General features: G+C 40.2%; 1 protein-coding gene and 1 long non-coding RNA gene across 7 annotated transcripts in view; one reads left to right on the forward strand and one right to left on the reverse strand.

Annotated features, from left to right (window-relative positions):
- The window catches only part of LOC102910455 (splicing factor U2AF 35 kDa subunit-like), a 67,915-nt gene that overhangs the window by 12,128 nt on the left and 29,446 nt on the right, over window positions 1-26,341 (forward strand). Inside the window, exon 1 of one of the 5 annotated variants that reach the window (XM_076549747.1) lies at window positions 20,210-20,311. The exons of 2 other annotated variants lie outside the window; for them this stretch is intronic. The gene's annotated coding sequence lies outside the window, so the exon portion shown is untranslated. Of the gene's footprint in view, window positions 1-20,209; window positions 20,312-26,341 lie in introns of those variants that run through there. 2 more of the 5 variants (XM_042281468.2, XM_076549760.1) reach the window with 2 other exon arrangements.
- LOC121830953 (uncharacterized) lies at window positions 223-14,735 on the reverse strand. 2 transcript variants are annotated; one of them, XR_013044006.1, is made up of 3 exons: window positions 13,271-13,476; window positions 6,310-6,926; window positions 223-5,220 (listed from the first exon to the last, which is right to left on the reverse strand). It is a non-coding gene; the product is annotated as an uncharacterized LOC121830953 (long non-coding RNA). The 2 variants fall into 2 exon arrangements; XR_013044004.1 differs by lacking the exon at window positions 223-5,220 and having other exon boundaries at window positions 6,335-6,926; window positions 13,271-14,735.

A 26,341-nucleotide genomic window follows, 5' to 3' on the forward strand; every position in this document is an offset into this window, starting at 1 on the left:
TTGGTTTTATTATCACCAAATAGGAATAATAAATTCTGGTTAAACTAATGACTATGGGAATGGACCTCCTCCAACCTCTATACGTAACATTGCAAAAGTCTATGAACTACTTTAAATTTACAGTGTGTACTATATATATATATATATATATATATATATATATATTTTTTTTTTTACCAAAACTTAGCTGATAAGAAAACAAACATATTCAGCACTGGAAGTCAGTGGTTTCAAAAGTGTAGAGCTGATTTGACTCAAGTCACTTTGAACCCAGAGCTAGTAAATTTTAACTACTGTACTGTTTTGGAATTCAGTAGTACACTCTAGTAGTTTTCAGCATAGTGAGTGCATATAAGAGCAGAGCCTACATCAGACGTATCTTGCTATTCTCACTCTATCTTAGGCATTATGCTTTTGCTGCTGCTCAGTATATTTTATGTAAACAAATAAGAACTTTACAGTATGTATCAACTAGTTTTGAATGGAAAAATCTGAACTTCAGTTACTTACAGTTTCATTAAAGAAATAAGATTTCCCATAGAGAATAAACAGCAAAGATTTCCAAGCAAATTCTTGTTCCCTTTGCCATTAAAATCTTAAATTTTGAGCTGAGGATGAAGCTCAATTAGTAGACTCCCTGGGTTTGATCGCCAGCACCTCCATAAGCCGGGATATGGTGGTACAAGCCTGTAATCCCAGCACTCCGGAAGTAGAGAAGGGAAAATTGGAAAATCAAGGTCATCTTTGGCTATATAGAGTTGGAGACAAGCCAAAGAGTCATGAGATCCTGTCTCAGTAACCAATAGCACACATTTCATGACTCCTTAACTTCCTGGTAAGGCTGGATTTCAAACTATTGGAGTCCATGATTCACTCTAATTATTCCTTAAAAGCTTATAGCCTAATATAAAATATTTGCTCCTGACCTTATTCTGTCTTATTACTCCAGAAAAAAAATGTAAGGAGATATTAAAGAATTGACACTTTCTTTCTACATCATTCTAAAAATACCCAAAGATTTCATAAGGAAAAAAGCAACAAAGAAAGTGTCCTGTCTTGAATCCTGTCTTAGGCATGTAAAGCCTGGTTTATCTCCAAAAGAACAATGCACAGCCCTGACACAGTGTTCTCACAAGAATTAAATTTGTCATCATTCTCTCATTCACCTGATACTCTTTGGTGGTCTGATAATGTCCCTCTTCCTCTTCCTCCCTCCTCCCCCGCACCCACTTTGGGTATGTTTGTATGTGTGTTCAAGTGTGTCCACACTGCATGTTTGTGCCTGTGCACACAAGAAATATATCAAGGGTAATGAGAACCAAGTTTCTCACTGTCAGAGAAGGGTCTTGAAGAATGAGAAAATAGAGTTCAGTGTGAATAGAGTGGTGTTAAATTGAAATTAGTCAGTTATGATGAACTCAGAGGTTTTAACACACACACACACACCATGGAGTAAGGAAAGATGGACATGACCTTCTGTATTATATGGTTGGATGGACAGAAGTACTTCTATATATTGTTTCTATATTTCCTAGTTCTGTTATAAGAGAACCTAAAAGCCACAGAGCCCTAATAGCAATGGTTGTAACGAGTACCCAGGATCTATTGAGAAACCAATAGTTTTCTTCAGTAAGAGAAACGGAGTAACCTGTGACTTGACAACATATATGAAGTGCTTGCTCTCCAAGCATCAAGACCGAATTCAGATCCTTAGAGCCAATACAAATAAAAGCCATGTGTAGCAGTGTGCATCTGCAATCCCAGTGCTATAAAGGTGGATACAGGATGATGGGTGCTTGACAGCTGGCTAGACTAGCCAACTATGATTTGAGAGACGCTGTCTCAGAAAACAGCGTGGCATAAGATTAACAAGCACGTCTGACATTGACTTCTGGCTTCCTACGAACACAAGCATGCACCCATATCCCCTCACACCCTCACACATACAAACTTCTTAGCAAAACAAAAGTTTGATTCCAGGCAATGGCAAGAAAAGTACAAGGTAAACCAGAAAATCATGGTTATCATAAAGTGAGGAAGTGATTTTTTTTTAATTATGGATTTGGTTAAGAAGTGACAGTAGCTAGTTTGAGGGACAACTTGACCCTCGATTTCAATGACAGTAATGGATCACAACCCATTGATTTAAATGAGGGCTAATGGTCAATAGTGAGATACATAAATAAAAAATACAGGATAAGCTCCCTTAAATACAGTGTTCTCAGCCTTCCTAATGCTGCAGCCCTTTAATACAGTTCCCCATGTTGTGGTGACCCACAACCATAAAATTATTTCATTAATACATTAATACATAAAAATAATAATTGTGCTACTGTTATGAATCATAATATAAATATCTAATATGTGGGATATCTGAAACACTGCTCTAATATAATAATACCAACCAATAAAAATGGAAGGAATTATAGAAAGTTAGATATCAAGCATCATTTCATAAAAATAAAATAGGCAAAGTTTGTGGAACAAAATATTTACATAATTTCACATACTGTCTATAAAATAGTTAATTGATTATAAATTGAGGACTATGTAAACTAATAATGAAAAGTTTGGTACTTACCAGTTTAGTTTAGTGATGAAAATTAACATAAGTAAGAACAGTACACATCAACATTGTATTCTTTTTTAATTTTTAAAAGTATTTCTCTCTCTCTCTCTCACACACACACACACAAAAAAAAAAAAAAAAAAAAAGAGGACAACCTGTAGGAGTCAGTTTTGGATTCTAGGGACTGAACTCAGATCATCAGGCTTAGTGGAAAGTGTCTTTATGCACTGAGCTATCTTGCCAACACCAACATTGTAATTTTGATATTCCAAGAAGACAAGGACATAATTTCATGTTATTCTTGCCAAAGTAACAGCATCTAATATTGGGGAAGCACAAGTAAACTCAAATTGTGAACTCTGCAAAATAAGTAGTCCAGCTCTTAACATTTTTGAACATCATGAGCAGACTGAGGAACTATTTCAGACTGAAGAAATTTTAATGTCAGTGAAATGTATCCCTTGCTTTCAGATATGCCTTGTAGCAGAATGCATTATAGTCTGCTTTGCTTTAAGGTATGTTATTGGGACCCTTTACAACTTTGAAAGGGATTTATAAATTATATAGTTTCAGTATAAATTTTACCAATTTTGAGTTCCTATAAGGAGAGTGTCCTTTTACTTAGGAAATAAGAATAATGGATTCTCAAGCCTGTAACTTTTTCTCGATTGTTTTGAGAAAAAAATGTGTAAGTTAAGTGTGTGTGCACATTTGTGTGTAGACAGAGGAAAGAAAGAGCACAGGAGAGACAGTAACCATCAAGCTAACCAGTGGGGAACAAAGCTGGAGGCAGAGGAGAGTTCTTTTTACTTTTTTTGCATCTTTTCTGTAATTTCCAAATTATTTTATAAAAAACTTAAGCCACTATTTCTCTGACATTTTTTACATTTATTTTCTGACCAGCTATTTTCTAATGTTCCCTAAAGCATATGGAAATAACTTTATAAAATAGGTATTGTAGTTAAATGAAGAAGCAGTAGTGAAGTATGATGGTTAAGCTTTTTGACTCTTGAGTCAAAACTAGTTTAGATTGAAATTCCATACCATGTGTAGCTTAAAGCTGGCAGATGGCTTAACTCCACATGTCTGTGTCTCATAGAAGATGGAAATGATAAAAATGCTCACTTTGTGACTGGGTGAGATTAAGTCACTTAGCGTATTGAATTCAGTTAGCCTGTACCTAGGAAATAACTAAGTTAAGGTATAGTCAAAACTTTTAAAAAAGACTGAGAGAAAGATTCCTAGTGAATAAGTGCTGATTTGTATAACTTTTTCTTTACTGGAATATCTGTGATGCTTCCAGTGTTTAAGGAGTCTAGAAAACTCTCTATATCCATGCAGAACCCCAAGCCTTGAAAATGTGAGATGTTTGGTAAGGCAGGCTAAGGAGTCACACAATGTGAGAATTTTAAAATGAATGTGTTCCTTGCTCATGAAACTTGAACCCCTCTGCCTTCACTGCCCAGAAACCCCAGGCAGCAAGGAGGATGGAAGTGGGGGAGGGGCAGATATTCTTTCCTGAGAGTCAGAAGACTAGAACATGCCTGGATACTGCAGGCAGGGGCTGCCAGTGTTTCTACAAACTATTTAGAAACTTACTTTAGGAACCATTGGATTTTATCAGGACAGCTGGTGAAGCCAAAAAGGCTCAACTTGACTGTGATGCTTCTGGAATACAAGAAATGGATCCGTACTCAAGCATGTGAGCAGTATAGAAAGGATATGTTCAAAAAAGAAAAAAAAAACTACCTGAAAGGAAAACAATTAAAATCTGAGGTTCCTCCCTATTACTCCAAAATAAAGTCCTGCCCATGTGATGTTCAACACATTACCTTTAAAGGATACTGTGACATCAGGACCACAGTTTCAGAACCAGGAATTTCATGTCAGTCTTCATTTTTGTCATTTGATAACCAACTGTGTGACCTTAGATAAGCTGCATAGCTTCTCTAAACCCTGGATACAAGTACAAATGGGATGATGCTGTTTGCCTCAGGGTGTTCTGTGAACATCAAGTGAGACAGTATTAAAATGCTCATGATGTGTTCAGTAACTATTATTTTTATTTTAATAGAAAACATAAGGAAACAATTGATAAAATTTGTAAGAAATTTCCATTCATCTTTGATGGGTAATATTCTTGTATTCTTTGTTTTCTTTTTGTTATAATTGTAAACATACCTGCAGAATAATAGAGAAATTGCCCCATTTAAAGCACTGTTCCCTAGAGTCAGTTTAGAGAACCCTGTCTTCAGCTTCTGGAAGCATTAATTTGTTCTCTTTGTAGTTTGGTATTTTAAAGAATGTTGTAATGTTGTAGAATAGCAAACATATGAGTACCTAGGTTGAGTCTAGCTTTGAAAAATCAAAACAAACAAAATGACAAAGGATTCCACATAGTTGAAGTCAAACACATAATATGTATGCTTTGAGGGCTGGCTTTTATTTATTTTTTCCTTTTCTTTTTGCTAGACACAGTTCTTTGGAGATTAATCCAGGTTTTGTTGCATGGTTCAATGGTTTCTTATATTTTATTGCTAAATAGCATTTCAAAGTGTGGATATACCACAGTTGAACTGTTCACCCATTGTTTCTTCCTGGCTGTGTTGATTTTGTTTTGTTGTTGGCAACTTGACGTAAGTTAGAGACATCTAAGAATAGGGAACATCAGTTGAGAAAATACTGCCCAGCCCCATAGACAGGTGGTCTTGGGTTGTATAAGAATCCTGACTGAGCAAGCCATAGAGAACAAGCCAGTAAGGAGTGTTATTACGTGGCCTCTGCTTTAGTTCCTGTCTCTAGGTTCTCACCTTGACTTCCTGCCTGCTTCACACCATGATGGACATTATAAAATGAAGCCTTTCCTCCCCAAGTTCTGGTTAGAGTGCTTATAATGGCAATAGAAAGCCAACTAGGATAGCTCCAATTTGTTACTCGTGTGTGTGTGTGTGTGTGTGTGTGTGTGTGTGTGTGTGTGTGTGTGTACAGGTGTACTCATGTGTACATGCACATGACATAGTGTTGGTGTGGCAAAGGTCAGAGAACACCTTGTGGGAATCAGTTCTCTCCTTTCATCATGTGGTCCCCAAGGATTGAATTCAGTTCATTAGGCTTGGCTGCAAAACCTTTGCCCCCTGAACCATCTCAATAACCCTCACCCATTGATTGATGTGTTCATGTGAATACAAGTTTTCATTTTTGTGGGATAAATGCTCAAGAGTGGAATTCCTGGGTGATATAGCAGGTACTGGCCTGAAGCTCTTTGCACAGACCATAGTGGACTTTAGTTCTCAGTCATTCTCCTCCCATAGCCTTCCAGGTACTGGGGTCATCGACATGAGCCATCACACCTGACTGACTTAGATATGTTGGATGTTAGGACTTTGTCAGAGATATCACTTGCAAAACCTCTCTCCTATTCTGTAGCTTGCCATCCCAATGACATCAAGTCCAAGTCATTGATTTTTTTCCTCTCAGTCATGCTAGAAATCGAAGACATATTTCCTTAGATGTGCTTCCCTGAAACTTTCTACTGAGATTTTACTGCCGGTTTGAATAAAGTATAAAGTACTTTCTCTTATATCCCTTTCCCACTCTCTATATTGTAATTGTCTTAAACATTTCATCTGAATATGCTTACAACCATATTTCAGGCAATAGTATGCTTTTTGCTTCAATTTTCAAACAGATGCAGAAAATGTGTGAGGGGAAAGAGCCTGGTGACTGATATTTTTGCTTACCTGGCTTCTTCCTTATCTCTCAAGATTCTTTGGTATCATTTTATTTTTGTCTACAGAACTTTTAGCTTTTGCTTTAGATAGGTCTGTTAGCAACAGTCTGTTTTTCTGTATCTGGGAATGTTGATTTCTCTTGCCTCCCTAAAGGAAACCTTGACAGGGAACAGAGCTCTAGGCTGACCTTTCAGGCAAGTGGCAAGTATTTAGTGAACTGCTCTGACCTTGTGGTCTCTGAGTGAAAATCCACTGTCATTTGAATTAGTTCTTCCTTTAGGAAAGCATCATTCCCTCTGGCTATTTCCAGTATCTTTAGTATTCAGAAGTTTAAGTTTGGGGTAGATTTCTCAGATTTTATCTTTTTGGGTACTTAGCTTTTTGATTCTGATGATTAATTTCTCTTTCCCAGTTTCAGAAGAGTTCACCCATTGCTTCTTGAGGACTTTTTCAGTCCCTCCCAGTTTCTTCTCTTTCTCTGTAACCCCAATGAAACACATGTTCTTTAGTTATGGTCTCATAGGTCTTTGAGGTGCTGTTTGTTGGTTGATTTGGTTAACTTCCCCCCATTGTCCAATTAGGTGATTCTATTCCTGTTTGAGTCCACTGCTCCTTTCCTCTGTCCTCTGAAAGAAGTAGGAAGAGAACAACTTGTAAGTACCTGGTGGGAGTAGAAGTCCAGGCTTCTCTTCTATTAGTGTTTCCATTTTAATGCAATATATACTTTAAGATCATTCTGACATATCCCTTTGGGAAGTTAATTAACATCTAGAATGATTCTTGAGGTAGCCCTCCATCATCAAATTCATGATGGACCTGATGGTCTAGCATGATTATAGCTAAATATGAATCTCATAATGAACTCATGTCCAGTAAATACCAATTTGCTTAAATAATTTCAAATAAGAAAGCTAATCATTTGGTTGACTTAATTGATTTTTTTTTTGTTAGCAAATGAAAATGGAACACTTTCCCAAAAAGAAGCTGTTTAGTGAGTCTAATTAGGAAAGAAGTTAGCTGGAAGTTGTCTGGTGTTACTGAGCCCTGGAAACAGCTAAGTGCATATCCCCTATAGGTTACACTTCTGGCTTGGTGGTCATTGCACTGAGTCAAGACATCCTTTACTGTAACTGTAGAAATGATTTTTCTTAAAAACTATAAATATGTACCTTTCTCTTTTCTAGGTTGCTTTTGCTAACAACCTTTTAAAGATGATCATGTTTTGACATGAATTAACACATCTGGTGTAGTTTGGTTCAGTCTTGGTCAGGATTATTCTGACTTCCTCTGTAGAAACCATTAAAACGAGCTTAAAATTCAGTGTATAGTTCTCCCAGAAGCGAATCTTACTATTCTCCCTATGAAACACCTGCTAAAATTAGAAACATTTAACACCACAGGCCAAGCGAGAGCTGGTCCTTTCCCCAGGAAAGCTTCTTTCTGCTGGAAGAGTCAGAGCTGACAAGAGTGCAGCTTTTCTACAGCATCAGGGTTAAGAATGAAAACAAATAGAGGTGTCAGATGGTGGGAGAAATGAAGTTTGTTGGCATGCTAGATATGGGAACTTACCTTTATTAGAAGAGCAATGGGAAGCCACTGAAATATTTTAAATGATGTCTGTTTGCTGTTGCCATGACAGAATACCTGATGTATATTTTATAAAGAAAAAAGGGCCCATTTAGCTCACAGTTTTGGAGGCTGAAGAATCCCAAGATCAGGCCCCATCTGATTGGTTTCTCACTGGTGTGCCCCTTGCTGCATCAAACATGACAGAGAAACAGATGGAGAATCGGCCACATTCAAAAGGAGCAAGTATTGGATGGCCTCTTTCAAATAATCTCTCTGTGAGATCAGCATTCTTCCCTTGCACTAGGTCCCATCTCTTAAAAGCTCCACCACCTCAGCCTTATCACACGAACCAAGCTTCTAGCCTCTGCACTATCGTTACCCTTACATAGCAAAGGAGGGGTTAGTAAAGTCAGAACAGAATGTAATTGTACACAGCCACATGTACTATTCATCATTACACATTTATACCCCATCCAAACCATAGCAAGTAATTAAAATGTGTGTTTTCAAACAGCTTTCTGGAAATTATGGAAAACATTACAAATGGGGCAAATATGCATCCTAGGAAAGCTCTGGGAATAACCTCATTGGCATGTCCTAGGCCATCAATAATGGCATGGCTTAGTCGAATAATATTGAAAACATAATGTACTTACTCTGATGGGCCAGACAAGGGCACATGGTAGGAACTATTGAATGGAGCACAGCATCTTTCTCCCAGGGGAGTCATAGCTACAAGAGTTTGTCTTTTCTACAGCATCAGTTTTAAGAGTTAACTTCACACTTCCCTGAATTAACTTAGGAGCTCCTCATATGTATTTCTGTTGTTTCTTGTAAGTTTGGGGATAACTTGTTATATAGCAGCAGGCAACCGAAGCACCTGCTCTTAGCTAAGAACCGGGATGGGTTAGGGGAGATTGGGAAAAATAGATAGGCACTCTCTGTGTGTGGTCAGCTTGCTGATGGGAAGGTTTCTTTTAAAAGGAATTTTAGAAAGTCCAAATTTTGGACCAAGTAGAGCCTAACATTATCATTAGGGTAGTTTTATTAGGCACTCTGTTTCTCCCTTGCCAGTTCACTTAATTTCTTTAGACACATCTTTTCCTGGTAGTAAGTACTGGACTATCAGACCCCGTCCTATGATAAGGAAGGCTGAGAGACAGTTCTCTATACAAATCTTCAATTTTTTTTAAACCTTCACTTCCCTTACCCCCTGGGGATAGGCTTTTGTCAAGCCTAGGTGTATTAGTCTAGTGTTTCCTTAAAACTGTCTGCAGACTGAGTGCCTCATAGTATGTGAGCACAATTCTCCCTGTGTGAATTTGGAGAAGCACGTTCCAACACTTTTTTGTTGGGCCACCATCCTCATACTTTCCTTTTGTTCTTGTTGCCATTTTCATCATCTTTAAATATATATACATAAAGTATACACACACACACACACACACACACACACTGATTTTTTATGAACTTTAGAGAATAAAGAAGGCAAAAATGAGTTCAATCTGCTGTCTCTCTCTCTCTCTCTCTCTCTATATATATATATATATATATATATATATATATATATATATCTTTTTCTAATATTTTTATTTTATAATTAACTTAATTTCACATATCAGCCACGGATTCCCCTGTCCTTCCTCCTCCCACTCCCCAGCCCTCCCCCCCAATCCATGTCCCCCATTCCCACCTCCTCCAAGGCAAGGTCTCCCCTGGGGAGTAAGTCCAGCTGGATAGACTCAGCTGAGGCAGGTCCAGTCCCCCTCCTCCCTACACCAAGGCTAAGCAAAGTGTCCCAGCATAGGTCCCAGGCTCCAAAACCTCCTGCACTAAGGACAGGTCCCAGCTCCACTCCCTGGGGACCTCCCAAACAGTTCAAGCTAATCAACTATCTCACTGGTGATCTGGATGTTCGAACACCCTAACTGTCGTGGTAGAACTCTCATCCAATGACTGATAGAAGCAGATGCAGAGATCCACGGCCAGGCCCCAGGTAGAGCTCCAGGAGTCTAATCAGTGAGAGAGAGGAAGGATTGTATGAGTGAGACCATGATTGAAAAAAGCATAGGGACAAATAGCCAAACTAGTGAAAACGCATGAACTGTGAACCAATGGCTTTGGAGCCCCCATGGAACTGGATCAGTCTGCTGTTTTGAACTTCAAGTCTTTAATATAGTATCTTTTTTGTGTATTTGCTAATGTGTAGCACTTAGAAACAGTTAATGTAGGCTATGGGCTCAAGAGAGCTCTTGGGCTATTGGCTCTCATTCACTCTAGCCTTGCCAATGGGCTCACTGTCTTTTCCTTGCTGTCATTCCATTCTCTCTAAGTTTTCTTCATCCTCTAAGCAATCAGATGTTTTATGGAATCCCAGTTCCCAGGAGGACTGATCCCTTTCTCTGCATTTCACATAGTGGAATTCAATTAGGAATTGACTAGTGGTGCTGACTATTCCAGTCTTATATGCAAGTGGCCTTGAGGGAATAATCACTGTTGTTACCAGGGATAGGAAGAGAAAGTATGATGAAAGGTGAAATCTCTCTTGCCCCTGACCAAAGTGTCCTTCCAAGATCACTATGTCATAATAAATCTTTGACCTCAGAGAAGGAGTGTACTTGTTGGTCTTACAGAGGACCCAGGTTTGATTCTTAGTACCCATATGTCATCTCACAGGCATCTGTAACTTGAGTTCCTGGGAATCCATCACCCTTTTCTCCCTCCCTGGGGGCACTGCATGCAAGTGTTCTTTTTTGTTATTATTATTAAGAAATTTTCTGTTCATTTTACATACCAACCACAGATCCCCCCCCCACCTCCTCCCTCTTCCCACCTCTCAGCCTTCCCACCCCCAACCCACCACCCAAGTCAAAGTCTCCCTTAGGGAGTCAGCAGAGCCTGGTACGTTCAGGTGAGGCACGTCCAAGCCCCGCCCCCTTGCACCAAGGCTGCACAAAGTGTCACATCTCAAGCACTGGGCTCCAAAAAGCCGGCTCATGCACCAGGGATGGATCCCAATACCCCTGGCTGGGGGTCACTCAAACAATTCAAGCTAAACAACTGTCTTGTGTATCAAGAGGACCTAGTCCAGTTCCATCCACAGCAATTGGTCCACAGTCCATGAGTTTCCACTAGTTTGGCTGGCTGTCTCTGTAAGTTTTCCTATCATGATCTCGAAGTCCCTTGCTTATAGAATCCCTCCTCTCATTGATTGGACTCCTGGAGCTCAACCTGGCGCCCAGCCGTGGATCTCTGCATCTCTTGCAAGTGTTCCTTACCGCTGAGCCATCTACCCTACTCTAAAAAGAGAGCTCTTTTATTCTAAAAATCAGACTTTGTTTTTCTGAAGTCAAAGATTTATTATGATATAGTGATCTTGGAAGGCAAGTCAAAATTTATTATGATATAGTGATCTTGGAAGGAAAGCCAAAGATTTATTAAGATATAGTGATCTTGGAAGGAATTATTCCTGTAATTACTCTTCTGCATTGTTTTCTATTTAGATAATCTGGAAAATATCAACTACATTGGAAAGCTTACTTTTTGCATTGCTTTCTATATTAATTAGTATATGTATTATAACTTACATAAATTAACTTGTGGTTTACAACAGTCCTATGAAATAAGAAGTATTACCCTGTCCATTTTATACATGAAGAAACCAGAGTGAAGAGAAAATCAGTAATACAAGATATTTTGGTTCTAGATATTTTGGTTTAGGCCACAAGACTCTGGGCCCCAGACTCTGGCTTCAAAATGTATATTCTTAACCAGCAAGGTCAGGCCTTGCTCTTGACTTCTCTTTTCAGAACCCATGGTCTTGTCCTTGAACGTAAATAAAGCCACCTATAACCTTGCAAATTCTGTCCCTTTGCCCAGATCAAGGGGACCCCCAAAAGACTACCATGGAGACAAATCCCATATGTAAAAGCAAAGAGCCTTTATTTCAAGCTCAGAGCTTGGTCTCTCTGTCTGATATAGTGGTGGTGAGAGCAGAGAGCCCCAAGCCCGGGCAGGTTGGGGTTTTTATCATAGCAGAGGTTGAGGATAGGAGATTTCCAGGGTTCAGGACTCTGATTAACTGAAATTTGTCTAGGAGTATAAGTGTGTGCTGGGGATGTTTGGAATGTCAGGTATTTCTCCTTAGATGCAGGACCTCCCTTGGAGGGGTGAGATTATAGCTTTTCCTGGATTTGGGTGTTGCCTGCCAGTAAGCCTGTCACAAGAGCTGTGTCTCAGCTTCTAAACTTGCTAAATCTGTCATGGCAGCTGTGTGCTCAAGCTGCTTTGGGGCCCCTGTCCCGTCCGCCGATCCCCCACCACCACCACCACACACATCCTATAGATTCTCTAACAATCTACTCAGTTCAGCAGCTACCTCCAGACTGCTTTTCTGGTGTCCAGATACCTGGTGAGACATTTTTCTGGGTTTGTAAGTGGGGATGCTTGTGAGTGAAATTAACATTTGAATTGGTAGGCAGAGTAAAACACACTCTCCTTTTGTGGATCGGTCTGTGCCCCTCAATTTAAATACCTGAAAAGAACAAAAGTGCTGTGGTCAAGCAGGAACTTCTAAGACTTGAGCTAGGACACCAGCTTTTCCTGCCTTCAGATTCCAGTTAAAACATAGTTTTTGGATCTCAACAGCTGCTGGCTTTCAAACTGGAGAATACACAATTGGCTCTCATGGGTCTCCCTCCAGCTTGCCAATGCAGACCTTGTAACTGTCTGGCCTTATAATGAGGGGAGCCAAGAACTCTCTCTCTCTTTGTCCCCATTTTTGTGTGTCTGTCCCATAATATTTGTGTCTGAATCTGTTCACAGATGCACACACATTTCCATATCCTGTATATATGCATATATAAAAATATATGTACATATGTTCTCTTATTTGTTTTTCTCCAGAAATCTGACAAATACAGAACCCAGTTTTTTCCAGTAAGAGAAATTTGTTAGTGATATGAAAATTTAGAAAAGGTTGAAAAGGCTATATTAGATTTGAAAGTAGCAAGAGATAAGTTCTTATAATATAGTAGGTAATGGAAAGGCAAGAAAACAGGATGATGACAGTTCTGCCACATGAGATTTTAAATGGAAAGTTGACCTTAAATGTATTGGAAAATTGTTGTTCCAAAAATATACAATATACTACTACAGGAACAAAAGAAGAAAAAATAAAAGAAGAAAGATACGAAGGTGCCAGGGAGACTGTAGAGGGAGCTGTCTGATCAGCTCAGATATTAAAGACCAACTTGAAGAAAAAACATGAAACTACACTGTTCTTGAAGGAGGACTTATGTAGCAGGAATCTTAAAAGTTCTTATTAATAAAAACAAACCTAGAGCCAGGTATTGGGGTGAATGCTGGAAGATCAGGAAAGCAGAACAAGCCACAGCCTCACCTCACCATTTCCTCAGCTGATCCTGTTTCCTCAGACTAGAAGCCTGTGGGTCCTCATTCAAGTGGATCTCAGATGAACTGTTGCTCAAAAGCCTGAAAGCTTAACCAGCTTAGTTCCTGGTTCTCACACCTTAAATACCTTTCTCCTTTCTGACATCACTTCCTGGGATTAAAGGCTCCTGTTGCCATGCCTGGCTGTTTCCAGTGTGGCTTTAAATTCACAGAGATCCAGGCAGATCTCTGCCTCTGGAATGCTAGGATTAAAGGCATGTGTGCCATCATTTTCTGGCCTCTGTATCTAGTGGCTATTCTGTTCTCTGACCCCAGATAAGTTTATTAGGGTGCACAATATTTTGGGGAACACAATATCACCACATTTCCCCTTTTTTGTCTAAAATTTTAAAAAAAGCTTATAACTAATACAAGAAAAACTATATCCAATAAGTATATACAATATATACAGTCAAGAAATACATTAACAATGTCTAGTCCATTAACATTTGACAGATTCAGACGAAAACCTCCATTATATATATATTAACAATGTCCAGTCCAGTAATATTTGATAAACTCAGACAAAAAATTTCATTATTTATCCTATTTAAAACAAGTAGTTCCTTTTTAAAAGTAAATCCAATAATTGACCTGTTTATCATACCATATCTATATTCTCTCTTTTTTCTTTTTATAATAGATTCAATCTACCTTTTGTCATTTTTATATCTTCCCCTTTTTCTTTGAGTAGATTTAATGATCTATCCATTTATCCTATTATTTGTCTTTTTCCTCAGTAGATTCAGTGATCTACCTCATATCTATATTCTCTTTTTTCTTTTTCTTTTTCTTCAAACAAAAACTCTAATCTAATCTCCTTGTTCAGCTTTTTTTCCTCACCATTAACAATTAACAACTTGTAACCAACCATCATAAACAAAGACAATATCCATAAGCCATTGAATGACCAAAAACACCCACCCCACTTCTTGGGAATGTGACCATCATTTTCTTAAAATTACTTCCTGCTTTCTGGGGGTGAAGGCATCTTTAGGAAATCCTGAAAAGAAAAAAATTTTGGGGTTAATTGTCAAGTCCTAAGAGAGTTAGCTACATCATTTGTCCAGTCTCTGCATAAGGGGAAAGTGCAGGGCTTGTTTCAAGTCTTTGTTCGAGTAGTCTATGAATCTGGATCATTTCAGCTAGCCATCCCAAAATTGCCCGGAGTAGTTTGTAGTCCAAAGTTGATCTTTGGTGGTGTTAATCAGCTTAATGGCTTTATCATAGTCCATGTGGAATCATTACTGTGGGTTCCTGTCATCTTTTTGAAGATTTCAAAGTTGCTGTTAGGCGTGGTCATAGTTCCCTGTAGACTTTTTTTTTCCTTTTATTTTATTTTACAATACCATTCAGTTCAACATATCAGTGACAGATTCCCTTGTTCTCCCCCCTCCTGCCTCCCTTCCCTTCCCCCCAGCCCACCCCCCATTCCTACCTCCTCCAGGGCAAAGCCTCCCCCAAGGGCTGAGATCAACCTGGTAGACTCAGTCCAGGCAGGTCCAGTCCCCTCCTCCCAGACTGAGCCAAGGTCCCTGCATAAGTCCCAGATTTCAAACAGCCAAATCATACAGGACCTGGTCCCACTGCCTAGATGCCTCCCAAACAGATCAAGCCAATCAACTGTCTCACCTATTCAGAGGGCCTGATCCAGTTGGGGGCCCCTCAGCCTTTGGTTCATAGTTCATGTGTTTCCATTCGTTTGGCTATTTGTCCCTGTGCTTTGTCCAACCTTGGTTTCAACAATTCTCGCTCATATAAACCCTCCTCTTTCTCGCTAATTAGACTCCCGGAGCTCCACCCGGGGCCTAGCCGTGGATGTCTGCATCCAGATTCCTCAGCCCTTGGATGGGGTTTCTGGCACGACTATTAGGGTGTCTGGCCATCCCATCACCAGAGTAGGTCAGTCCCGGCTGTCTCTCGACCATTGCCAGCAGTCTATTGTGGGGGTATCTTTGTGGATTTCTGTGGGCCTCTCTAGCACTTTGTTTCTTCCTTTTCTCATGTGGTCTTCATTTACCATGGTCTCCTATTCCTTGTTCTCCCTCTCTGTTCTTGATCCAGCTGGGATCTCCCACTCTCTTTCCCTCGACCCTCACCCTTCATTGCTCCCACTCATGTCCAGGTTGTTCATGTAGATCTCATCCATTTCTCCATCATTGGGCGATCCCCGTGTCTTTCTTGGGGTCCTGTTTTCCAAGTAGCCTACCTGGTGATGTGAGTAGCAGTCCAGTCATCCTTGTTCCACATCTAGTATCCTCCTATGAGTGAGTACATACCATATTTGTCTTTCTGAATCTGGGTTACCTCACTCAGGATGATTTTTTCTAGATCCATCCATTTGCCTGCAAACCTCATGATGTCATTGTTTTTCTCTGCTGAGTAGTATTCCATTGTATATATGTGCCACAATTTATTTATCCATTCTTCAGTTGAAGGGCATCTAGGTTGTTTCCAGGTTTTGGCTATTACAAACAATGCTGATATGAACATAGCTGAGCAAGTGCCCTTGTGGTATAATTGAGCATTTCTTGGGTATATGCCCAAGAGTGGTATAGCTGGATCTTGGGGGAGATTGATTCCCAATTTTCTAAGAAAGCGCCATATTGATTTCCAAAGTGGTTGTACAAGCTTGCATTCCCACCAGCAGTGGAGGAGAGTTCCCCTAGTTCCACATCCTCTCCAGCATAAGGTGTCTTCAGTGTTTTTGATCTTAGCCATTCTGACAGGCATAAGGTGGTATCTCAGAGTTGTTTTGATTTGCATTTCCCTGATGATTAGAGATGTTGAGCAATTCCTTAAATGTCTTTCAGCCATTTGAGTTTCCTCTGTTGAAAATTCTCTGTTTAGTTCTTTTTTTTTTTCCTCTGTTGTTTGGAGCAATCACAGTCTGATGTCTGTCTGTCTCTTGGAACCATGAATATTCTTTCCTAGAAGAGAATATCTTCACAGCAATTTCTCCCCACCATTTGTCTTGCCAAACTTTTCCAAACTGACCTTTGCCAGTGCTTTCTTGTAACACAATGGTCCTGGCAATTCGTCTCTGAACAAGCAGCAGTAAACCCTTCATCCCAGGTAGCAGCATCACCACAGTCACCAACACAATGAGAAGTAGCCAGGAACGAGGAACAGCAGCTGAGGAGCAATAGCCACTGCCTCCATGGTCTCACCACCACCACCACCAGCCTGGGCCACAGCTTCTTCTTAGAAAGCCTCCCAGGCTGGCCTCAAAGTCAGGATCTTCCTGCCTCTGCCTCCTTCAGTAAATCCTACCAGTGTGCGCCACCACAACTGGCAAAGTGTAGCTCAGGTCTGAGCAGGGGCCCGAAAGGCCACAGGAAAGTAGCTTTTTCAAGAATTCATACCACAAATATTGGGCGCCAGATGTAGCACAAACCTTAAAAGTTCTTATTAATAAAAACAAACCCAGGGCCTGGTATTGGGGTAAATACTGGAAAATCAGAGAAGCAGAACAAGCCACAGCTTCCTCACCTTGCCAATTCTTCAGGTGATCTTGTTTCCTCAGACTGGATGCCTCTCAGCTGAACTGTGCTGCTCAAAAGCCTAAAAGCTTAACCTTATATACTTTTCTGCTTCCTGCCATCAATTCCAGGGATTAAAGACTCTTGTTACCACGGCCTGGCTGTTTCCAGTGTGGCCTTGAACTCACAGAGATCCAGGTGGATCTCTGCCTCTGGAATGCTAGGATTAAAGGCTTGTGCACCACCATTTTCTGGCCTCTATATCTAGTGGCTGTTCTGTTCTCTGACCCCAAATAAGTTTATTAGAGTGCACAATATTTTGGGGAACATAATATCACCACAGACTTATGCAACTGAAATAGAAATGAAAGAAAAATATATAAGAATTTTGTCTAGAAAAGTTACATTCAAGTATTTGCTAAAAAATCTTGTGTGGTGAAAAGGGTGGGATGCTTTATTTTTAACCTACAAGGTTTAGTGCTTTCTAGAACATAGAGTAGACCTCTTTCTCTTGATTCAGCATGATCTCTTCTCAGGTAAATACTGGACAATGTCATGTTATAAAGACCCTGGGAAGATGACAAAGGTATAGTGTGGGATGACCTTCATAGAGCCCCAGCATTATATTCCACAATTTATTAGAGCTTGCAACTCCTAGAAGTTACAAACATAACATATTTAAAGTTCAGTCACTCAGCCCTTGTTTATTAACTTACATGCCCTGTTCTTAATACCATTTAGACACTGGGCATACATAGGAAACAAATACAAGATAATCTCTTTGGAAGCTTGAAGAATCACAGTGACTGATCCAGGAATTGAGGATAGGTTCAGATTTAGTCAAGAAGTTTCCAAACTGGGAGTCACAGTCCATATCAACTCTCTGGTGGACAGTAAACGTGAGATTTAGACTTTTGGATAGTGGATTCTTTTTCTTTACTTACTCTGCTTTTACAGATTAGTTTGTATTGTCAACTTTATTGAAATAAACTATAGAGATATTTGGGAAGAGGGAACTTCAGTTAAGGTATTACCATAATTATATTAGCCTATGCTCATGTCTATAAGAGATTATCATGATTGATGGTAATTAATATGGGAGGACCCATCCTGTTGTGGGTGGCACCGTTCATAGGCAGATGGACCTAGGCTGTATAAGAAAGCTAGCTGAGAATGAGCCAGAAAGAAAGTCAGTAGTACCCTAGCTCCATGGTCCTGCTTCAGTTCCTGCTTGAGTTCCTGCCTTGACTTTCCTCAGTGATAGACTCTTACCTGGGAGTGTAGACTAAAATAAACCCTTTCCTCTCCAAGTTACTTTGCTCAGGATGTTTTATCGCAGCAACAGAAAGGAAACTAAAGCATTGCTCTAGAGCAGTGGTTCTCAAACTTCCTAATGCTGTGACCCTTTTATACAATTACTCATGTCATGTCGTGTTGACTCCCAACCATAAAATTATTTTTGTTACTACTTCATAACTACTGTTGTGAATCACAATGTAAATAATTTTGGAGACAGATAGTTAGCAAGGGATCAAAACCCATAGGTTGAGAACCACTGCTCTAGTGCCTCGTCATGCTGCTAAGGTGTTTCTGTGGCTTCTAGTGCTTAGATTTGTCTCTTAGTTATAATTTGGACTTTGTTTTCTAATACAATGCTGAATATGACATTCATTCATTCATTCAACAAATGTTAGATTCTGGGGCTACATCAGAGAGTAGAAGTTTCTATCAGAATAGAACTTCTGGTACTAGTCATGATAGTAGAGACAAAATTGTAACAAATACATGTGGTGTTCAGTAGTGTGGTGAAGATAGATAAATCAGTATAGGAAAGATGGGGTACTGAGAGGTTATTTTATGTATGTTGTCAGGGAAGTCATCTAAAATAAGGTTACACTTGAACAGAAATGGAAGGAATTGTGAGTGAGAGCCGTGCTGTGTCAGGCTTGAAGGACAGCCCAGTATAGAGTAATAACATTGCCTAGGCTAGCACACAGTCAGTAAAGAAGCATGATCAGAGATCATAAGAGGTTGGGGAGCATGAGATGTACAGCTTGCAAGCCTTGGTTTCAATTTGAGACTGAGATCTTGGAGGGTTTTGAGCAGGAAAGTGCTATCAGCTGATAAGATTTGGTATGACTTGACAGCTTACTGTGGACTGTCATATAAAGACTAAGCTTGGAATGGAAATGGATAAAGTTAAAAGAAGGAAAAGAGGCTGGGAGTAAATCAGAGTAGACAAGCAGACTGGGAAAGAGTTGTCTGTGGCTTAGGCCAGGTTGAAGGAGTGGAGTTAGAAGCAAGAGAGGCCATTCTGACTGTTACATGGCTGGAGGGACTGGCTATTAGATTCGATGTGGAGTATAGAGTGGAGACTGAACATTCCTGCCAGGAGCCAACAGAGCCCTCTGACACACAGTTTTCCTTACCTTCTGCTTTTACTTACTTCTGAACACATTGGGGGCCAACTCTTCTGACTCTGCTAAGAATACAGGTACCGAACTGTGGCATTTGCCTTCTTACTGCCTCTATTAGGCTTTTTCCAATTCTGCTACAGAATTAGAGATATATTTTCTGTCTTAAAATAAGTTCTAATTTAAATGACTTTCATTATGTTTTGAAATGTGTATCAATCTAAGGAAAACAATATTAACTCTATAGACATATGTAGCATTTTTTCCTGATTATGGGATTGATGCTTAGAGTCTTGTATGATCATTAAATGAATATGGGCACATAAATCCTGATGGAAAACATTCCAGGAAAATGAACCTGTGTTTCCATAGCAAGAAAAAAAATAGGTATTTCAGAATTCTTTTCTTGCATGTCACAATGAGAAGTTTGGTCTAGAAACTTCCACTTGGAACTTAAAGGGCACAAAATCTACTGAAGTGTATGTCATCTTCTCACCGCCATTTTCTGCCTATTATACTATTTATAATACAGGCCAATGCCTATAGAAAAGGAGCTGAAGGTAGCATTACTGTGTCCCTGGGTCAGAACAAGGGAATCTCTCTTTGCTGCTGTATTGTGGCTGTTACATGGATGCCTGCCACTCCATACCCCAACAGGAGCTGAATAGCACTCTGGTGCCCTATTTAAGCTTTCTAGCTCCACAGAGAAGCTATTTTGAAAAGTGAAAAGATTACAGTCTGTTAATAGAGCAGAGGCCTTACACATGTGGATGGTTCACAGAGGATTAAAAGAGCAGATTCAGAATAAATGCAGACTGTGCCTGATGGAACAATGAGGGCTAGCAGGGCTGTTACAGCAAGTTCTCTGCTCAGATCATTGATGTCTCTGTGAGCCAATACGGTGGTGAGAGGGTGAGGGGCTTGTCTGACCGAACCACTGTCTTCTTGAGGAACCAATTAGATTGTTGCATAGTCCTGTGATGTATCCAGGTTCTGTGTCCTAGCTGGTGAGCACCTCTCTCCCGGCTGTGATCTCTTTCTATGTGTTCCCATATGGGAACATTTTCCCCAGGATCACCAATCATCTGAAGACTGGTAGTTCATATTTGTTCTATTTTATTTTAAAGTTAAAATGATGCAGATTAGAATCATTTTGTAATTTCAGGCTAAGACTGTTGGGTCCTGCACCAGAAAGGACCTGTTGCTGAATGGGGACTTTAGGTTGCAGGTCAGATTTTAAGTCAAAGCTCCAGAAAACTGGCTCCCTCAACTGTGCTTCTACCTGTGTTTATTTACCAAGAGAAACTACATGGTCTAAGAGTTGGTGTTTGTTGTGACATGGTACCAGCAATTTTCTATTCAAGAGAAACAACCTAGCAAATAAAACATAATTTGTATTTAAAAAAAAGAGAGAAACAACCTAAGAAACTCATAATTAAACCACCATAATCAGTAACATTTATTAAACACATTAAATGTATATTCTGTATTAAAGGCTTTGCTTGCTATTGAGAATTTTGTGATGGAAAAGGATTAAGACCCTTGTCTAGGTTCTACAGTCAAGAAACTTGAAACTATACCTACTTCCTAACCCTGTGAAAGGTAGAAGAAAGGGTTAATACCCATTATGTAGTTCACCATTTGTGTCCTAGATCCTTTCAGGTATCTGTTGAATTTTTTTCAGATTCAAGCCTATGTTGTAGGTAAAAATGAATTATAGTTCACCAGCCCAAATGTATTGCCACAACCTACCTTAGCAAGTTACATTGTCTGACGTCCATAGGACAATGTTGTAGCAAAATCAGAGCCTTTAAATAGAAGATGGTCCTGTGATTTGAAACTAGAGGTATCCCACATCCCCATGTATCTTGATGCTGAAGTTTTTGGCTGATCATCTTGGTCAGTACAGGAATCCTGAAAGCTGCACATTTCTTGAGCTGGAGAACCTCGCATAGTGGCCTCTGCTGCTTCAGTTTTTAGGCTAGTAGGGGACATGACATGTGCATGGTGGATCAGAGGGTAGAATACATATCTCTGCAAGGAAACTTTCTACTCTGACTCAGTTCTTCTGAAATTGGGGGTCAGAGCTTGCCACCAAGCGGTATGTGGTCCTTTGAGGAAGCATCTGTAGATACGTATACCTTCTAAGTCTTTTTTTTAATTTTATAATTTTATTTAAAATTTTTTTCTTTCCTTTTACATACCAACTCCTGTTCCCTTTCCCTCCTCTTCTCCTGCTCCCCTCCCCCATCTCTTCCCATCCCACTCCATCCCCTCCTCATAGCAGGTAAGTCTTCCCTTGGGTAGGTTAGTCAACATATGCTGGTATACCAAGTTGGGGCAGGACCTAGTCCCTCCCCCCTGCATCAAGGCTGAGTAAGGTATGGCACTATAGATAATGTACTCTAAAAAGACAGTTTGTGTACCCAGGATAAGTCCTGGTCCCATTGCCAAGGGACCCACAAACACATCAAGCAATGCAACTTTCACCCACATTCAGAGGGCCTAGTGAGATCCCATTCCAGGTTCCCAGCTGTCCAGTCCAGAGTCTATGAGCTCCTACTAGCTTGGGTCAGCTATCTTTGTGGTTTTTCCCATCATGATCCTAAGCCCCCCTCCCTTGCTCCTATAAACCTTCCTCCCTCTCTTCAACTGAACTCCAGGATCTTGGCCAAGTGCTGGGCTGTGGGTCTCTGCATCTACTTCCATCAGTCACTGGATGTACGTTCTATGATGGCAATTAGAGTAGACACCAATCTGAGTGCGGTGGAAGGCTAGTTCAAGCACTGTCTCCACCAATGCTAAGAGTCTTAGCTGGGGACAGTCCTGTGAGTACCTGGGCTTTTCCCTAGCTGCAGATTTCTCCCCATCCCCTTAATGGTACACTCTCTCAAGATATCTCTGTCTCTTATATTTTTTTCCTATCATTTTTTTATTAAGAGATTTTCTATTCATTTTACATATCAACCTCAGATTCCCCTTTCCTCCCTCCTTCCAGCCCCAAGGCCCTCCCCCCCATCCCCACCTCCCCCAAGGTCTCCCATGAAGACACCATGGGAATAGGGAAAAGCAGAGGGCTAGGGAGGTCCCCAGGAATCCACAAAGATGACTCCACCATAGACTACTGGCAATGGTCGGTCGAGAGGGTGCCTGAGCTGACCTACTCTGGTGATCGGATGGCCGAATACCCTGTCATGATAGAACCCTCATCCAGTGACTGATGGAAGCAGATGCAAATATCCAGGGCCAGGACCCAGGCGGAGTTCCAGAAGTCCAATCGGCAAGAGAGAGGAGGGATTCTATGAGCAAGAGATATCAAGACCATGATTGGGAAAAGTACAGAGACAACTAGCTAAACTAGTGGAAACATGAACTGTGGACCAATAGCTGAGGAGCCCCAATGGAACTGGGCTAGGCTCTCTGGATAAGTGAGACAGTTGTTTAGTTTGAACTGTTTAGGGGGCCCCCAGGCAGTGGGATTGGGACCTGTCCCTAGTGCATGAGCTGGCTTTTTGGAATCAAGATATCTCTTTCATTGCTCCCCCTTCCTTTCTCTCCCCCAATTGGGCCATCTAGAGCCCTCATGTTCCCACCTCCTATCTCCTCCCCACTCTTCCCCTCTCCCAGTTTACCCAGGAGATCTTAATCCTTTCCCCTTCCTGGGGTGAGCCATGTATGTCCCTCTTAGTGTCGTCCTCTTTACCTAGCTTCTCTGGGGTTGTGGATTGTAGCCTGGTTATCCTTTGCTTTGCATCTAATATTCACTTAAGAGTGAGTACTACTTTTTAAGTCTTAACTGTCAGTAGTCATTGCCTGGGCTGGTTTGGGGTGTGTTTGTTTCTTTTGTTTTTGTTTGTTTGTTTCACAGACAGAGCATGAAGTTGGGTGGGTAAGGAGGTGAGAAAGACCTGGGAAGAGGTGGGAAAGGAAAAAATATAATCCAAATCCATTGTATGAAACACATTTTTAGATAAAATTATTTTAAAAGAGGTGAAGATCACAAAGGATGACTAGAAACTGTAGAGGAATTTCTAAACAGTCTTATTAAATAAGAAACACAGAGCCAAATACAGGGGTGTAAGCCGTAGAGATCAGAGCAATAGTGATAGCCACCAAACTAACCTTAGCTCACCACACCACCATCGCTTCCCAAGAGAACCAAACCAACCTCTTCCTATCTAACCTGCACCTTTATTGCCTTGCTGTTCTGCCTTCTCATTGGCTCTCAGTCCAGCCACATCACTTCCTCGTCAGTGCCTGTCTATACAGACCTCCAGGTCTCTATGGTTGGTACTGCTATTAAAGGCATGTGTCACCAGCTTGGTTGTGTCCTTGAACACACAGAGACTCTGCCTGCCATGTGATTGGATTAAGGGCGTGTGCTACCACTGTCTGACTTCTGTTTATGGCTGGCTATATCCTCTGATCACCAGGCAAACTTTATTAACATACAAATAAAATATCACTACATTTGAGCACAAATAAAATATCACCACAAGAAACAAAGTATAACGATATGTTCATGAAAGGGCCACAGTGAAACCCATCACTTTATATGCTAGCAGGATAAATTCTTTGAAAGGTGCAAGTTTTAAACGGTGTCATTGCTAGCTATATACAAAGAGAAGATAAGGACATTGGGTAATTCATATGTTAATCAGTTCGATTTAATCTTTCCACATTGTATTAGTAAATTATGACATTTTGTGCCTTACAAATATGTACAAATATAATTAAAGGTACTTTTTTATACAAGCAACCTAAGAAGGAAATATCAGGCAGATGTGTCTCTGCATTGGTTTCTACTTTGGTCAAAGAGAAACTGAGTATACCTGGTGAGAGCAGTGAGAGCCACTGTCCTTTAGTGTGTTCCATTTATAGGTGTGTCTGAGTGAAAACTTGAGCCTGGCCTAGGAAAATTAACTTTAAAGTACATTTAAAATTTTAACATCTTTTTGTAGTGCTGGGAACTGAACCCAGGGACTTTTGCACACCTTGAACTATATCCTTCGATGAACTTTTTGTTTTAGTAAAAATTTAAATTTATGGAAAAGTTATAAAGATAGTAAAAAAAATCTTTATGTATCACTTACACGGTTTTCCCTGAGGTTAACATCCAATATTACTGTATAGCATGTGCCACAACTAAGGAGCTAATGTTGATGAATTATAAACTCTACAAATTATTTTATGTTTTTCTCAGTGCTGGACTATTGAGTCATGACCTGTATACTGTATTTGTCGGTTCTGTCTGATTTAGTGTTGTCTTTATCCAAAATCATCAGTGTTTCATCATACTTCCCTTATAATATAGGCTAGTTTAAAGGAGTTTGGGATTATATTCTTTCTAGCTAGGAATATCTAACCTAGTCTCAGTATTAGTAGGAGGAAGTTTTATGAGCTGAGACAATGACCAGCAGAAGAGCATTGATTTCCTACCCAGGATTTGGGCCCCAAATTCCAGTGCAGTCTCGACAGAAGAAGTGATTGGGGGACTCTCACCTCCACAAAGTTAACTTGTGTGTATTCTCTTTCTCTCTGTCTCTCCTTCCCCCTCTCCCCCCCTCTCTCTCTCCCCCTCCCTCCCTCCTTCTCTCCTCTCTCTCTCTCTCTCTCTCTCTCTGTCGTCTCTGTCTCTGGACAGGGTTTGACATACCCCAGGCTGGCCTCAGACTCCTAATCCTCAAACCTTCACCTTCTCAATTCTATAATTACAGGTGTGTGTCATTATTCTTGGACACTGCCCCCCTCCTTCTGTGTGTGTGTGTGTGTGTGTGTGTGTGTGTGTGTGTGTGTGTGTTAAGATTTACTTACTTTATGTGAATGAGTGTTGTGCCTGAACATATGTATAAACACTTGAATGTCTGGTGCCCTCAGAGGCTAAAAGAAAGCAATTGGATTCTCTGCAACTAGTGTTACAGAAGATTGTGAGCCATCATGTGGGTGCTGTGAACTGAACCAGTGTCCTCTGTTAGAGCAACCAATGCCCTTAGCCTCTAAGCCATCTCTCCAGGCCCATATATGAATATTCTTGTAGAAAGAAAGCTGAAATGCACCCATGCCTTTTCCCTGGAAAACCATACACAAATATATATATTTTTATATTTCTTTAATTAGGAAAGGCCATACCCACATGAGACTAGTTGGTAACAACAAAAAAAAATTATTAGAACCAAAGTGGTCACAGAGTTTAACCAAACAGAGAATACAGAGAGTATGTGTAACTCTTTCTTTTCAGCCCCATTCCCTGAATTTTGATTCAGTAGGTGTACAGTGGTAATCAGGGATTCTCATCAAGCAGGTTATCAGGTGGCATTGCTGGTCCAAGGATCACAGTTTGAGAAATGCAGTCCTATGGCATAATCTGTGGGGGAAAAAACTCACATACGTGCTTGTTTCTCTTAATTTGCCTATTTTATGGGTAGTAGTTATTGTCCCTATAAACGTCCAAAGATATGTGTTTTATTTTAGGATCATAAACTCAAGTCTAAAAATGGCAGAAACAACATACTTGATATATTTTTAGTCCCCATATAATTGTTTTCTCTTATGTTTCAGATTTGTGTTGTTTAGCTTGCCACAGCCCTTCCCATTGGCTTCTTATATCCTTCAGTCATGACACATTGCATCATCTTTGAAACCATCTCCCTCTTCAGACTACACAAAATTCTCCAACTCAGTTTGTAAATTTCACACTCCAGACTTTAATTCATCCATTTCCCCAAAGGTTCTTGGTGCATTCAATATGATTTTTGTGTGAAATATTTTTCTTTTTGTTCTGATTATAAATACACACTTTCAGCTGGGCAAATGTTTCATGACTTCAGTCCCAGCACTTGGGAAATTGAGGCAAGAGGAATATTATTGACAGTTCAAGGCCATCCTAGCCTACATGGTGAGTTCCAAGCCAGCCTGGGCTACAGAAGGAGATATTGTCCCCTCCTCCCCGAACCAGTACCAAAAAAGGGGGGATGGAGAAAATGAAGGTAAAGAAGCAGAGAAACAATCCCATTCTTTTAAAGGAACCACTGATAACATTTTAACATATTCCCTCTGGCAGTCACAAAGGAATTTCATATATTTGAAATCATGCGATAGTCAAACTAATTTTACAATTTTATTTTA

Source organism: Peromyscus maniculatus, chromosome 1 (genome assembly GCF_049852395.1).
Source record: "Peromyscus maniculatus bairdii isolate BWxNUB_F1_BW_parent chromosome 1, HU_Pman_BW_mat_3.1, whole genome shotgun sequence".
NCBI lineage: Eukaryota > Metazoa > Chordata > Mammalia > Rodentia > Cricetidae > Peromyscus > Peromyscus maniculatus.